Source organism: Bos grunniens, chromosome 7 (assembly GCF_055505025.1).
Source record: "Bos grunniens cultivar Pamir isolate PY7600 chromosome 7, Bosgru_T2T1.0, whole genome shotgun sequence".
NCBI lineage: Eukaryota > Metazoa > Chordata > Mammalia > Artiodactyla > Bovidae > Bos > Bos grunniens.
Window position 1 is genome coordinate 43,007,096 of NC_141171.1, and position 14,665 is coordinate 43,021,760.

The following is a 14,665-nucleotide window of genomic DNA, read 5'->3' on the forward strand; positions in this document are numbered from 1 at the left end:
ATCAGGTCCCATCACTTCATGGCAAATAGATGGGGAAACAATGGAAATAGTGACAGACTTTATTTTCTTGGGCTCCAAAATCACTGCAGATGGTGACTGCTGTCACCTCAGCATGATGACCAAAATCAGAAGAAAGTAGCACTGATACGTTCTTGTTCAGATTTCACAGGTTGTCCAGTAATGTCCTTTACAGCTATTTCATTTTTTGTGTCCTGGCCCGGGAGCCAGGCCTGGTGTGACAAGATGTTTCTGTCTCCTTGGTCTCCCCAAATCGAACAGCGCTTCACTCCATCTTTCATGATCTGAACCATTTTGAGGAGTTCTGGTCGTTTATTTTACTGCCCTGGGTCTTAATTGTAGCAAGATTGTTGCAGCATGCAGCATCTTTAGTGGTAGCCTATGGTATCTAGTTCTCTGACCAGGGATTGAACCTGGGCCCCCTGCATTTGGGCGTGGAGTCTTAGCCACTGGACCACCAGGGAAGGCTCCCTGGGCAGTTATTTTAGAGGAGATCCTTCCACCTGGGCTTCTTTCTTGTCATCTCGCGATCAGTGAGAGGTGTTGTGTGTACTGTGCCCTCCCGGGAGGATGGTGTCCAGAACACCGGGTCCCCTCACTGGAAGGGTGACTTCATCCTCTGAGTTAGGTGGTCATCCCGGGCTTCTCCACAGTCAAGTAAGTGCTTCCCCTTGAAATTAATGCCATCCTTACAGAGCCACCTCATCAAGTTTCCTCCACTAGTTTTGACACCTTGGGAGTTGGTGATGGACAGGGAGGCCTGGCGTGCTGCGATTCATGGGGTCACAAAGAGTCGGACACGACTGAGTGACTGATCTGATCTGATCTGATTTCTTCTTTTTAAAAATATCTTCTATTTTTTTATGGCAAGTGGTACTGGTTTTCCATTTATGTAGACAATACACTCCTTTTTGCACATATTTATTGAGGTGAAAGATTTGAGGACATATAACAGGCCATAGGTATACAAGTGGACATGGCCAAAATCATGACAGGAAGTCAGAATTCAAACGCAATGCATCAGGCCATGAGATACAGGTGAACATGGCCAAAACAGGGATTCAGAATTCAAAGACTGTGTGCTCCCCTCCCAAGGCTCCTCCTGCTCAGTGGCCACATCACTCCCAGACTGCAGGCATCCCTGGGGCAGTTCCGTACTGCAAGAAAGGGTGATGGGTCACCATGGAACCCGGCACCTGGTGACATTGCACGCGTCTCCTGCAGTTGCTGTAAGAAATCACCCCAAATGTAGTGGCTTCAAAACAGACATGTTCATTGTTTTTACAGGTCTGGGGTCAGAAGTCCAACTGGGTCTCACGGAGCTAAAGATAAGGTATGGCGGCACAGCTTCCCCCACACAGATCTGAGAAGGAAAATGAGGTGAGGAGACAACTCAGAGATTAGCTCCATCCAGGAGATATGACCACCAAGAGTGGTGTTGGAAGGGTGGGAGCAGAGGCCACCTGGTGGGAGCTAGGACCTTGGCCGGCCGCTCCCGGGAGCTGGAACCACAGGGGTGATGCTGTCTAAAGCAAGGAGAAAGGGAAACGGAGACCTTGAGGGAAAATCTGAGCTACAGTAAAAAATCCTCAGCGTTTTTGCCTGTGGCACGATTGCATTTTGCTGAAATAATTAAACTTGTCCTGCCCCACGGCATCTTTTACAGACCTTTATGCCCACGGAACATGGCCTGCACAAAGGCCCAGTGCTCACCCTCCCCTGCACCCACACCCTCTGTCATGGGACCTTGGGGCTCTCTCCCTAAAGCAGAATACAGTTCTCCCCTCTGGACTAGCTCTGGCAGGGTCAGGTGGAAGGGGTGGTGTGTTTCCTTCGCCATCGCCATAGAAACGTGTCTGGAGAATGAGACATGGACCACGGGCAGGCAGGCAGCCGGCCAGGCCCAGGCACGTGGGCCAGCCCAGGTCAGGCCAGGCCAGTCAATGGTCACTGAGTTGCAGGTGCCTGTTCTGAAGGCAGCAGCACCCCAGGGAGGCAGATGGCTTGCCTCGCACAGTTTAGTGACAGAAGCTGAGGGACCCACTGCCCTTCCTGCTTCTGGGGGGCTGGACTGTGCAGTGTCCATCTCCTCGGGAAAGGGGTGTCCCAGAGGAGGCAGAACTGAGGTTTCAGGGTCCCAAGCCCTCCACATCAGGATTTCAAAGTGCAGTCCAGTTCCTACAGAGATGCAGGAAAGGAAACATATGACCAGCAAAGCTCCTGAACTCCACCCCCTACCACCGAGACTAAATTAGTTTCTCATGAGTTAGAGGGTCAACAAGTCTGGTGAGAGTCCACCCTGGGGGCCCTGGGAAAGGCAGTCCAGTCCTCCTACCTGCACTGGTGTGGGGGAGATGATGGGGGCGCGGACCCGGTAAGGCTAGGGGTGTGTTGTTGTTGTTCGGTTGCTCAGTCATGTCCGACTCTTTGTGACCCCATGGGCTGCAGCACAGCTGGCTTCCCTGTCCTTCACTGTCTCCCAGAGTTTGCTCAATCTCGTGTCCATTGGGTGGTGATGCCATACAACCATCTCATCTTCTGTCATCCCCTTCTCCTCCTGCCTTCAATCTTTCCCAGCATCAGGATCTTTTCCAATGAGTCAGCTCTTCGCATCAGGTGGCCAAAGTATTGGAGCTTCAGTTTCAGCATCAATCCTTCCAATGAATATTCAGGGTTTATTTCCTTTAGGATTGACTGGTTTGATATCCTTGCGGTCCAAGGGACTCTCAAGAGTTTCCTCCAGCACCACAGTTCAAAAGCATCAGTTCTTCAGCATTTAGCCTTCTTTATGGTCCAAATCTCACAACCATACATGACTACTGGAAAAACCATAGTTTTGACTATATGGACCTTTGTCAACAACGTAATGTCTCTACTTTTTAATAGACAACTCAGTGACCATTGACTGGCCTGGCCTGACCTGGGCTGGCCCACGTGCCTGGGCCTGGCCGGCTGCCTGCCTGCCCGTGGTCCACGTCTCATCCTCCAGACACGTTTCCATGGTGATGGCGAAGGAAACACACCGCCCCTTCCACCTGACCCTATCAGAGCTAGTTTAGAAGGGTCTAGGTTTTGTCATAGCTTTTCTTCCAAGGAGCAAGTGTCTTTTAATTTCATGGCTGCAGTCATTGTCTGCGAGGTGGGGCGCAGATGGTGACCAGCATCTGAGAAAAGCCTGAGGAGGTGGCGTGGGGCCTTGCATCTGCTGTGTGTTTCATTTGTACGTAGCAGGGTCTCCTGGGCACCGTGGACATTGGGTCACCCTCTGTGGGGCTGTCCTGACTCTGTGGGTCTTGAACACAGCCCTGGCCCCACCTCCTCCATGCCAGAAGCTCCCAGTTGTGACAACCACAAATGTCCCCAGACATGACCCTGCATCGTCTGGGGCAAGACCGTCCCCAAGAGGAAATGACTCATGACAGTGAGGCCCAGTGAGTGGTGTCCTCGTGGCAGGATCCTGCCATCTGCTCATGCCTCAAATAGCAAACATCCTCCACTCGTGCTTAAGAAACTTAGTCCTTCCTGAAACGGACGCTGCTCTTGGCTTGACTTCTCATCCCTGAGGAGGAGCATCTGACTTCTTCCCACGGTGAAAAACTCTGGTGGGAGGTGTGGTTGAGAGATCACAGCAGGCCCCCTGCACACCCGCTGGTGATGGGTGACACGCATGCTTCCTGCCTGACTGGAAAGGGCACTGGTGTGAGCAGAGAGAAAGTCGGGCCTCAGCAGACAGCATGTGGAGTCTGGTTCCTGGGAGCAGCCAAGACCCAGAAGGTGCTGGCTTATTCAAATAGCAGCCTGCTTCTTCCCACAGACGTCTGGGAACAAGCAGCCCATCCCCAGCTTGAGCTGTGGCTGTGCCCTGCCCCCTTGGTACTTTTCTACTTTTTAGAAGGATTGAAGATCATCTGTCCTAAGTGTGGAGCACAAAGAACTTTCACAGCAGACCACACCCAGCTCACAGGACCCCCTCAAGCCCTCTCCATCTCCTCCCTCTTTCCTACTCCCCTCCTTGCCCTCCACACACATCTCAGTATTGGAACTTAGTCACGTGGCCACACCTGGCATACCAAGGTGGGCTGAAGCAATGAGGTTTGGAAGCTCTCTCCTCCAAAAAGAGGCTCCTGGACTCCTCCCAGCAGGACTCCCTCTTCAGAGCCTCCTGGCTCTGCTTCTGCCTTGACTCTGCCTCCTTTCACATTTATTCATCCTAAGATGGTCATCAGGGCTACAGATGCTCCAGACATCTCATCATAAAGCTGCAGTGGCCACAGGCAGAAGGGACCATTTTCCTGCCCGCCCCCCCCACCTTAGGAGCAAGGAAATGTTATGTGGCCAGCAGACTTACAGCCTCCAAAATGTCTACGTGGGAATCCCCAGAGCCTGTGAATATGTCATGTTGCTCCACCGAGGGGTGGAGGTGGGGGAGGGGTGGATGGAAGCAGACTTCTAATCAGCGCCTTTAAGGTGGGGAGATTATCCTGAATCATCTGTGTGGTTCAGCGTGATCACAGGACTCTTGTAAGTGGACACAGGAAGCAGAGGAGAGAGACCCAGAAACTGCAGCTGGAAGGATCAGTCCATGTCTCGGGGTGGTGAGGGGTCAAGAACCAAGGAGCCCGCCCCTCACTGCCCTCACATCTCGCTGGCCAGAGCGGGGCGCACATCCACTCACAAAACAGTCTCCCGCAAAGGGGTAGGATGCCTACAGGGATTCATGCCAGCACCCAGGCAGGGTGGGGAGTGGGTGCCAGACAGTCGCCAGGCTCCTCCACAGGAAGAAAGGCCAGCAGGCATGTCTGCTCCGAAAGCACAAGGGTTGGCGCCAGGGGGGCAACATGGTGTGCAAGGGGCATAGTGGGGGCTACCAGGCCAGGGACAGCTTGGAGATGCCCAGGGTAGATGCCCACCCATAGCCTTGCCCAGCCATGCCTAACCTCTAAAACCCATCCCCCAGGAACTTAGGCTCCACTTGTGCTATCTCCCCAGAAAGACATGCTCAGGTCCTAGCACCACCCTATGATCTGAGAAGACCAAGAGGAGCCTCGCTCTATAAAAGCTCAGTATTGGAACTTAGTCACGTGGTCACACCTGGCACACCAAGGTGGGCTGAAGCAATGAGGTTTGGAAGCTCTCTCCCCCTCCAAAGCTCTATAAACTCTCTCCCAAGACCAGCACCATCTCCAGGATTGGGGAGGGGTGCTTTCCCTTCCTCCCACCAAGGCTGGCTCCTCAGAGCTGGTGCCTGGTGACCTGGCTGCCAGTATCCACTGCCATGGCAACCTGCTCGGGTACCAAGCCCCCCCTCCCTGTGGGGCATCACTGGAGCAGCTGGTGACATTTTGAATATGGACATGGGCTGGATATGAGTACCGTATCAATGTGAGATTTCCCCATCTTGAGAACTGCACCAGATTATAAAGGAGAATCCTGGTTTTTAGAAAATACAGAGTGATGTGGTTATGGATGAAGGCGCACCACACTTCTAACACAGTCGTAAACAGTTCCGAAAATGTATATAAATATCTGTATATGCGTATAGAGCACAGATATAGACACAGGTACAGGTAGTAATGGACACAGAATGTGGCAAAGATAACTGGGCAAAATGCAACCAATTGGTGAAGACTCTGGTAGGCTGCAGTCCATGGGGTTGCTAAGAGTCAGACACGACTGAGCGACTGGGCAGACTCTATAGGAGTTTCTGGCATTAATCTTGAAATTTTCTCTAAGCTTGAAATTATACCAGAATTAAATGTTATGAAAACAGTATCCAGAGTGCAGCATTCTAGACTCCCAGAGACTTGACTCTGCTGGTCAAGGTGGGCTCAGAATCCGACTTAACCAGCAACCAAGGACCAGGAGAGTTCGTGGGTGAATTGTGTCCCCAAACAGACAGGTTCGAGTCCTAGCTCCCAGCTCCTGTGAATGGGACCTTATTTGAAAATAGGGAGTTTGACCATAACAGAACAAAAAGACAACCTATGAACTGGGAAAAATATTTGCAAATGATATGACCAACAAGAGCTTAATTTCTAAAACACAAACAGTCCATACAATTCAATAACAAAAAAACAAATAGCCTAATCAAAAATTGGGCAGAAGACCTAAATGAATACTTCTCCAAAAAGGACAGACAGATGGCCAATAGGACATGAAAAGATGCTCAACATCACTAATTACTGCTGCTGCTGCTGCTGCTAAGTCGCTTCAGTCGTGACCGACTCTGTGCAACCCCATAGACGGCAGCCCACCAGGCTCCCCCGTCCCTGGGGTTCTCCAGGCAAGAACACTGGAGTGGGTTGCCATTTCCTTCTCCAATGCATGAAAGTGAAAAGTGAAAGTGAAGTCGCTCAGTCGTGTCCGACTCTTAGCAACCCCTCGGACGGCAGCCTACCAGGCTCCTCCATCCATGGGATTTTCCAGGCAAGAGTACTGGAGTGGGCTGCCATTGCTTTCTCCCACTAATTACTGGAGAGATGCAAATCAAAACTACAATGAGGTACCACCTCACGCCCATCAGAATGGCCATCATTAAAAACTCTAAAATAATAAATCCTGGAGAAGATGTGGAGAAAACTCTCCTACACTGTAAGTGGGAACCCAAACTGGTGCAGCTACTATGGAAAACAGTATGGATGTTCCTTAAAAACTAAAAATAGGGACTTCCCTGTGGTCTAGTAGTTAAGAAGCCACCTTGCAATGAAGGGGTCACAAGTTTGAGCTCTGGTCTGGGAACTAAGATCCCACATGTGTGGGGCAACCGAGCTCAGGCACTGCAAATACCGAGCAGGCGTGCTCCAGAGCCTGCACACAACAGGAGAGTCCGCGTGCCAAAACGAAAGGTCCTGTGTGCTGCAGCTAAGACCCAGTACCCCCTAATTAACTTTTAAAAAACTAAAAATAGAATTGCCATATGATCCAGCAATCCCATTCCTGGGCATATATTCCAACGAAATCATAATTCAAAAAGACACATGCACCCCAATGTTCATAGTAGCACTGTTTACAATAGCCAAGACATGGAAACAACCTGAATGTCCATTAACAGATGAAAGGATAAAGAAGATGTGGTGCATACACACAATGGAACAATACTCAGGCATAAAAAGAATGAAATAAAGTCAGCGCAGCAACATAGATGTAACTAGATATTATCATACTAAGTGAAGTAAGTCAGACGCAAACGAATACCATATGATATCACTTATACGTGGGATCTAAAATATGACACAAATGAACATATCTATGAAACAGAATCAGGGACATGGAGAATAGAATGATGGATGCCGTGGAGGAGGGGGTGGGAGAGGGTTGGATTGGGAATTTGCAATCAGCAGAGACAAACAATTGTACAGACAACAGGTAAACAACAAAGTCCTACTGTAGAGCCCAGGGAATTACATTCAATATCCTGTGATAAATCATCCTGGAAAAGAATATGAAAATATATGCTTGGTTGCTCAGTCATGTTCGACTGTTTGTGATCCCATGGACTGTAGCCCACCGGGCTCCTCTTCCATGGGAATTCTCCAGGCAAGAATACTGGAGTTGGTTGCCACGCCCTTCTCCAGGGGATCTTCCCAACCCGGGGATGCCACCCAGGTCTCCCGCATTGCAGGCGAATTCTTTACCATCTGAGCCACCGGGGAAGCCCATATATATGTAAAACTGTCACTTTGCCGTATAGCCGTAATGAACACAGCATTGCTATTCAACTATACTTCATTAAAAAATAAATTTTAGAAAGAGGTTTGGTACGCATATACAATGGAATATTACCCCGCCCCAGGCAGTCCGCCCCTCCACAAGCAGCCGCCCCCGCTCCAGGCTCCTGGAGCACGTGTCTGGGAAGGTTTCCCCTGCAGGCCGCGAGCGTGGACACGTGAAGGACCACGAGGGCCGGACTGCCCCCGCACATGGGCTGCGCGTGCTGATGTAATTTTAGGTTTCCTCGCCCAAGGCCCGCCACTATTATTGTGCAATTATAGCACAGGAGGCAGCGGATCAGGCGGTAGAAAATAGCCCGTCCCCGTCAGCCAGAGCGGGGAGAGGTGGCGGGAGCCGCCTGCAGCCGCCTCGCGGGAAGGAGGAGGCCTGCCCCGCCCCTGCTGGCGACTTCCCCATAAAGTCCGAGAACGGGGCCTCTCGGTGGTTCCGAAGGCTGGGGACCAGCAGCCTGGCCCTCCTGGGGGAGAAAATAAAGAGGGGAAAGTGGGCGGGGGTGCATCTTTCATGAATGTGTACCAGCGACGGGGGACCAGCAGCCTGGCCCTCCTGGGGGAGAAAATAAAGAGGGGAAAGGGGGCGGGGGTGCATCTTTCATGAATGTGCACCAGCGACGCCCTTTCTGCGGTGAGAGCCGTGAAGAGACCAGTGGAGAGTTTAGGGGGTGCTACTGGGACAGCCCTGCGCCCGGCGGGTGGGAGAGGCCGCGGGGAGGCCCGCCCGTTCGGGCCGGAGTGGAATCAGCGGGGGACGGGGGCAGGAGGTGAGAGCGAGGACAGGACGGGAAGGAGCAGGGCTTGTAAAGCCCGGGGGCGCGGAGGGCTCGACTCCCACCAGAGAGACACGGAGGCCCGTGGGCCAGGGAAGGGGGCAAAGGAAGGACGCGACCCGCTCGTTGCTCACTGGCGCCCTCTGGCGGCTTCGGGGAGAACAGGCCGTGGGCGGCACTGGGACACAGGCGAGGGGACTGCGGGGGTCCCGGATGGGTGGGGGTGGGGGGAGAGGGATGATGGAAACGGAGGATGGGAAGGTACGGTGCAGGAATGGTGGGGAATGGGGTGGGAGGTGGGGATAATGGAAGATGATGGGTGTTGGGGTGACGAGGGGGAAGGATGATGGAAAGGGCTGATGGGGTGGATGTGGGGGCAGCGGTTGGGAGTACGTCCGTCGTCCGTCGGGGAGGTATGGGGGGTACGACGGTGGCATGGTGGTTGGATGGTGGGGGGCCTGGCAGGGAGGGTGGAGGTGGATAGTGGGACTTGGGTAGGGGCCAAAGAGAGAGCAAGAAATGGGCAGGTTCTGGGAAATGATTTTTTTCATGTCCTTTTGTAATATAGCTTATATACATAATGCACAAATTGTTAAGTACATCAAGCTCTGTCAGCTTCTTGTTATTTGATTTTATTAAAATTCATCTATTTTTGGCTGTGTTGGGTCTTCATCGTTGGGCAGGCTTTCTCTAGTTGCCTCTAGTGGGGGGTACTCTGAGTTGTGGTGCACAGGTTTCTCACAGCAGTGGCTCCTCTTGCAAAGCACGGGCTCCAGGCGGCCAAGGACTTCAGTAGTTAAGGCACAGCACGTGGGTTCAGTAGCTGTGGCTCCCCGGCTCTAGAGGCTCAGTAGTCCTGGCACACTGGACCTAGTTGCTCCACAGCACATGGGATCTTCCTGGACCAGGGACTGAATTCATATCTCTTGCTTTGGAAGGTGGATTCTTCACCACTGAGCTGCCAAGAAAGCCCTCAATGAACTTCTTAAAAAATTAAAGTACAAGTTACACAAAATACAATCATTTGGGGAATTTCCTGGTAGTCCAGTGGTTAAGACTCCTGCTCCCAATGCAAGGAGCCGGGGTTCAATCCCTGTTTGAGGAACTAGATCCCACACGCTGCAACTAAGGCCCAGCAAAGTCAAATAAATGAATATTTAAAAACACAATCATTTTAACATGAATAATTCAGTGTCATTTAGTACAGACACAATTTGCAACCACTACCTCTAATTCCAGAACATTCCATCACTTCAAAAGAAAGCCTCATCCCCATCAGCAGTTATCCCATCCCCTGCCCAGCCCCTGACAACCAGAAACCATCCCCTGTATCTGTGGATCTGCCTGTTCTGAACGTTTCCCATCAGTGGAATCACACCCTGTGTGTCCTTTTGTGTCTGCCTCTCTCACTGAGCATCAGGTTCTCAGGGTCTGTCCACATGGTAGTGAGTGTCAGAGCTTCTCTCTCTTTTATGACTGAAGAATATTCTAGTGTGTGGAGGGACATGCTGTGTGTATCCACCATCTGTTGATGGACACACTGGCTGCTTCCACCTTTTGGCTGCTGTGAACAATGCTGTTATGAACACTAATGTCCAAGTTTGGGTTTGAGGAACAGTTTTCAAGTCTTCTGAATATATCTAGACATGGAATTGAGGGTCATATGGTAATTTCATGTGGACATTTTTGAGGAAATGGCAGTCTGTTTTCTGGAGCAGCTGCATAATCTCACATTCTCCAGGCAGCATGGAAGTTTCCAATTTCTCCACATTCTCACCACCCTGTTTTTAGCTTCCATTTTCCTGATCACAGCCATCGTATGTGTGAAGCAGTATCACCTGTGCTTTTGATTTTCACTTTCCTGATGACTAATCATGTCGAGCATCGTTTCATGGAGTATTAGCCATTTGTGTATCCTCTTTGGTTGTTGTTCAGTCATGAAGTCATGTCCAACTCTTTTCTACCCCATGGACTGCAGCATGCCAGGCTTCCCTGTCCTTCACTATCTCCCAGAGTTTGCTCAAACTCATGGCCATTGAGTCGGTGATGCCATCCAACCATCTCATCCTCTGTTTTCCCCTTCTCCTCCTGTCTTCGATCTTTCCCAGCATCAGGGTCTTTTCCAGTGCATCAGCTCTTCACATCAGGTGGCCAAAGTATTGGAACTTCAGTTTCAGCTTCAGCATCAGTCCTTGCAATGAATATTCGGGACTGATTTCCTTTAGGATTGACTGGTTTGATCTCCCAGCTGTCCAAAGGACTCTGAATTCAGAGTCTTCTATAGCACCACAATTCGAAAGCATCAGTTCTTTGGTGCTCAGCCTTCTTTAGGAAAGCTCTAACAAACCTAGAGAGCATATTAAAAAGCAGAGATATCACTCTGACGAAAAAGTTCTATACAGTCAAAGCTATGGTTTTTCCAGTCATCATGGACCAATGTGAGTTGGACCATTCTCCTCTCTGGAGAAGTGTCTTTGTGGGTGCCCCACAAAGAAGCCTCAGTGGGCTTGCCCATTTTTAGCTGGGCAAGCTGTCCTCCTGTTGTTGTAAAATTTTAAATGTCTTCTGGATAGTTGACCCTTAAAAGCCCAGTGAACATTTATAAACTCACTGAGCAACTGTCACCCAGTGGGAATGTCAGTGGGAGTGACAGCTCCCCAGAGGCCATCATCACCCCTGCTGGTCACTACCCCCCAGGTGGCCATCACCTTGACTTCTGTCTCTGCAGACCGTTATGGCCTGTTCTTGACCTTCTTTCTTACCCACAGAATAGCACAGTGTCCTTCACATGACGCCATTCCCACCGAGACACCCCTGGCTACCGCATGCAGCAGTCCCCTCTCTGCAGTGAGGTTTCTGGGTGTTAGAAGGCAGAGCTGGGTTGGCTGGTGGCGGGACTGAGTGGAGCTGAGAGAGATGTTCCAGCAGATCGCCCACCCCACAACCCTCATGTCCAAGCCCAGCCAAGCCCAGACAGTACATGTCACATGTGTCCCATCTACCTCTGCCCAGCCCAGTCCAATGCACCCCCCTCCTCTGGACCCAGCAACAGCCCCAGCCCAGTCTCCGTGACCCCCACAGTGTCCCTTCCTCCCAGACGCTGGAGAGACTAAAACATGAACCAGAGCCCCTGTTCCCCGAGGCTCCCCACCCCATCCCAAGATAAAGTCCACCCTCCTTGCAGGGTCCACTTCTCCAACAACCAGCCTCCTGGATGTTCCTGACCTCGGACCCACACAGCTCTTCTCCTCCCTATCCCTTCCCTGGGCCTCCTCCTCCAGGAAGCCCCCCCAGGGCAGAGTTGCCATGACTTGGACCCTTCGGCTTGTGGATTCCACAGGTCAGGAACTAGGCGGCTACAGTGGAGCAGAGGTCAGGGGCTGGAGGCTGGCAAGCCAGGTGATGACTTGAACATTCCACTGTGCCATCAGCCCAGCCTCTAGAGTTGAGCCCAAGTTCAGCACCCCCTCTTACACAAAGGGAAATGGAGGCTCTGGAGGGGAGGGGCTTGCCCAAGGGTCTCCTTAAGGAGTGTGGGAGCCAGCGAGCCACCATGATCCCAGGGTGCCTCCCTGACTTCAAGGAGCAAGGAGGGAATTTCTGCTACTTGGCATGGGAGTGGAGGACATGGAGGAGGCAGAGTGGGATATGGGGGGCTGGGCACCTCCGGATGGCCTTACTCAGGTCTTGGGGATTAGGGAGGTGAGGAGGGGTGACTGAGAATGACTCAGGTGGCAGTGGGGAGAGGGGGGGCAGTTCTGCATCACCATAGCAACCCAGGTAGTGAGCTCCTAGGAAGGGCATGGGGTGGGAGTGGGGAGGTAGCCAAGTTGGAAAGGTCAGAGGGCACAGTCTCCACTTCTGACACCAACAGCAAGTTTGGGGTCCCCCAACCACCCTTGGGTTTGCTGATTCTATGGAGAGGATTCACAGAACCCACTGAAGGCACCTGAGGGGGCCACAGGTTACAGAAGGAGGAGCACATGTAGGGAGAGTGGGGGGAAAGTCACAGCAGCCTCTCCATCCTCGTGGTCCACACTTGCCACCCTCTCCACACCCTCCCCCTCAACACACACACGGCTGGCATCACGGGTCCCACACGGGGCGGGGAGTGGGGGGGTCCAGCGCAGGTGTGTGCAGGCATCCTCGGCAGCCCACCTCAGGCTCCAGGTCCACTGACTCCATCCCCCAGGCCACCCTAAACCAGGAGGCTGGTCTTCCTGGAGTGGCCTGTCCTGTCAGGCTGGACTGGGGCAAAGCTATATAAGGCAGACCTCACCCTCCCAGGAGCCTCGCAGGGCCAGGTCGGGGCACCTTGTCTGTCTGGATCTGCACCTCCAGCCCCCACCACCACGGGGCGGGAGACAGGGTGCTGGAGGGGGAACTCGAGTCACAGAGAGGAGGATGACTTGTCAGGATTCAAACCCAGGCGTGCGGCCCAGGAGGAGCCTGGAGTGCTCCCATGGGAAGGAGGAGCCTTCTGGCATGTGGGAAGGCAGACCAGGCGGGATGGAGGGCTTGGGATCTGCTGCCATCGCTGCTTCGTACTGCATCCTGTCCATTCCCCCCTCGCCTCCCCCACCCCCGCCCCAGGGAACTGGGCAGCTTTGGGAAGCCCCCACCTCCTTCCCGGGCCTCTGTTCCCCTCTGTTGGGGGGTCGGGGGGCGGCAGCGTTCTGCAGAGGATTCGGAGGGTCCCCCCTCTCACCCAGCACGGGCTTCTTAAAAGGCCTCTCCACGGTGGTTTGTGCTTACCTTAGGGGTCCTGCGTCAAATGTCCCCATTGCACGGGGATGCAGGGTGTTAACTGAGGCCCCAGAGTGAGGCCAGCGGGTGCGCAGGGCAGCCAGGACCGGGGACGGGGGGCGCGATGCGCGTCCCTTCCTCGTCCCACGCTGCGGGTTTTTAATTGAAGTCGTTCCCCGCCCCCCCTCCCCCAATGTCAGAGGAGCCGGCTGCGGGCAGGCCCTCCCTCCGACCTGCGGAGGAGCCGGGAAGAAAACAAAGGCTTAATTGAATCCCTCACTGGGGGAGTCGGGGGCGGGAGAAGAGGAGGTGCGGCTCCAGAGAGAGGCCCACGGCACCGAGAGGCCAGCCGAGCCCGCACCTCGGAGGGTCTGGCGGGCCTGGAATTACCACTCAGATGTGGTTAGACTCACACGGTCGCTGTGCTGCGCCTGCGGTCGCGGACGCGCCTGTGCGCTCGGCTCTTTTCACATGCGACCCTGGGTCTCAGCACAGTTGCGCGTGGGGAGCCTGAGAACCAGACAAGCCGCGTGACTTGTAGACAAACACAGGGCGAGTGGAAAACCGGGGGCTTGAATTTCGCCGTGGACGCTCCCCGCGAGGGTCGGGGTTCAGAATCCCAGCCCCTCCTCCAGATGTGGGGTGCGGGTGAGGGGGGCGCGCTAGGCCCAAGGAGGCGCACACGACGTGCGCGGCTGGGAAGGTGCGGGGGTGGCCGGGCGGGGCGCCCCGGGGAGGTCTCCAGTGCCAAAGTGTGTGGAACCATGAAAGGTTATTCAGAGCAGGAACAGCAGGTGAAGGCAGGGGGCAGACGAGATGGGCAGTGCCGCAGGGCTGTGGTGGGGTGGGATGGCGACCGTCAGGTGCTGGATTCCGGAACCCCTTCCCCACCCCCACCCCCCGAATGCCTCTGCTCCCCCAGTGCTCTTTCCCTGGTTCAGATTCTGCTCCTTCTGCAAAGCCTTCCTTGGCAAATGCCCTGATGGAAGCTCACCCCTCCTTCCAGGGCCGCCTTCTCTAGCTCTTTGGGAGGTACAAATCCCAGGCCTTCCCATGATGCCTTCCTTCTCTGCTTCTCTTTCCTACATCAGATTGGGGCACCCCAGGTCCCGGGGAGCCTCCTTCCTGGGGCTGGAGACTGTATCAGCATTCTTTGGCTGAAAATGACAAAGAAAAGTGGCTTAAGCAAAGAAGGGACGTTATTGGCCCCCTGACCTGAAATGGTGTGCAGTTATGGACTTCAGGCATAGCTGGATCCAGGTGCCCACCACGTTGCCAGGCATTTGATTCCTCCTCCTTTGCTCCATTCTGAGAAAGGGGCAAGGTTCTGTGATCTGCACCAGATCAGGTGCCTGGTGCCAGTGGTGGCCCCTGATGCCCACCACCCTCCTGAGAGTAGGAAAG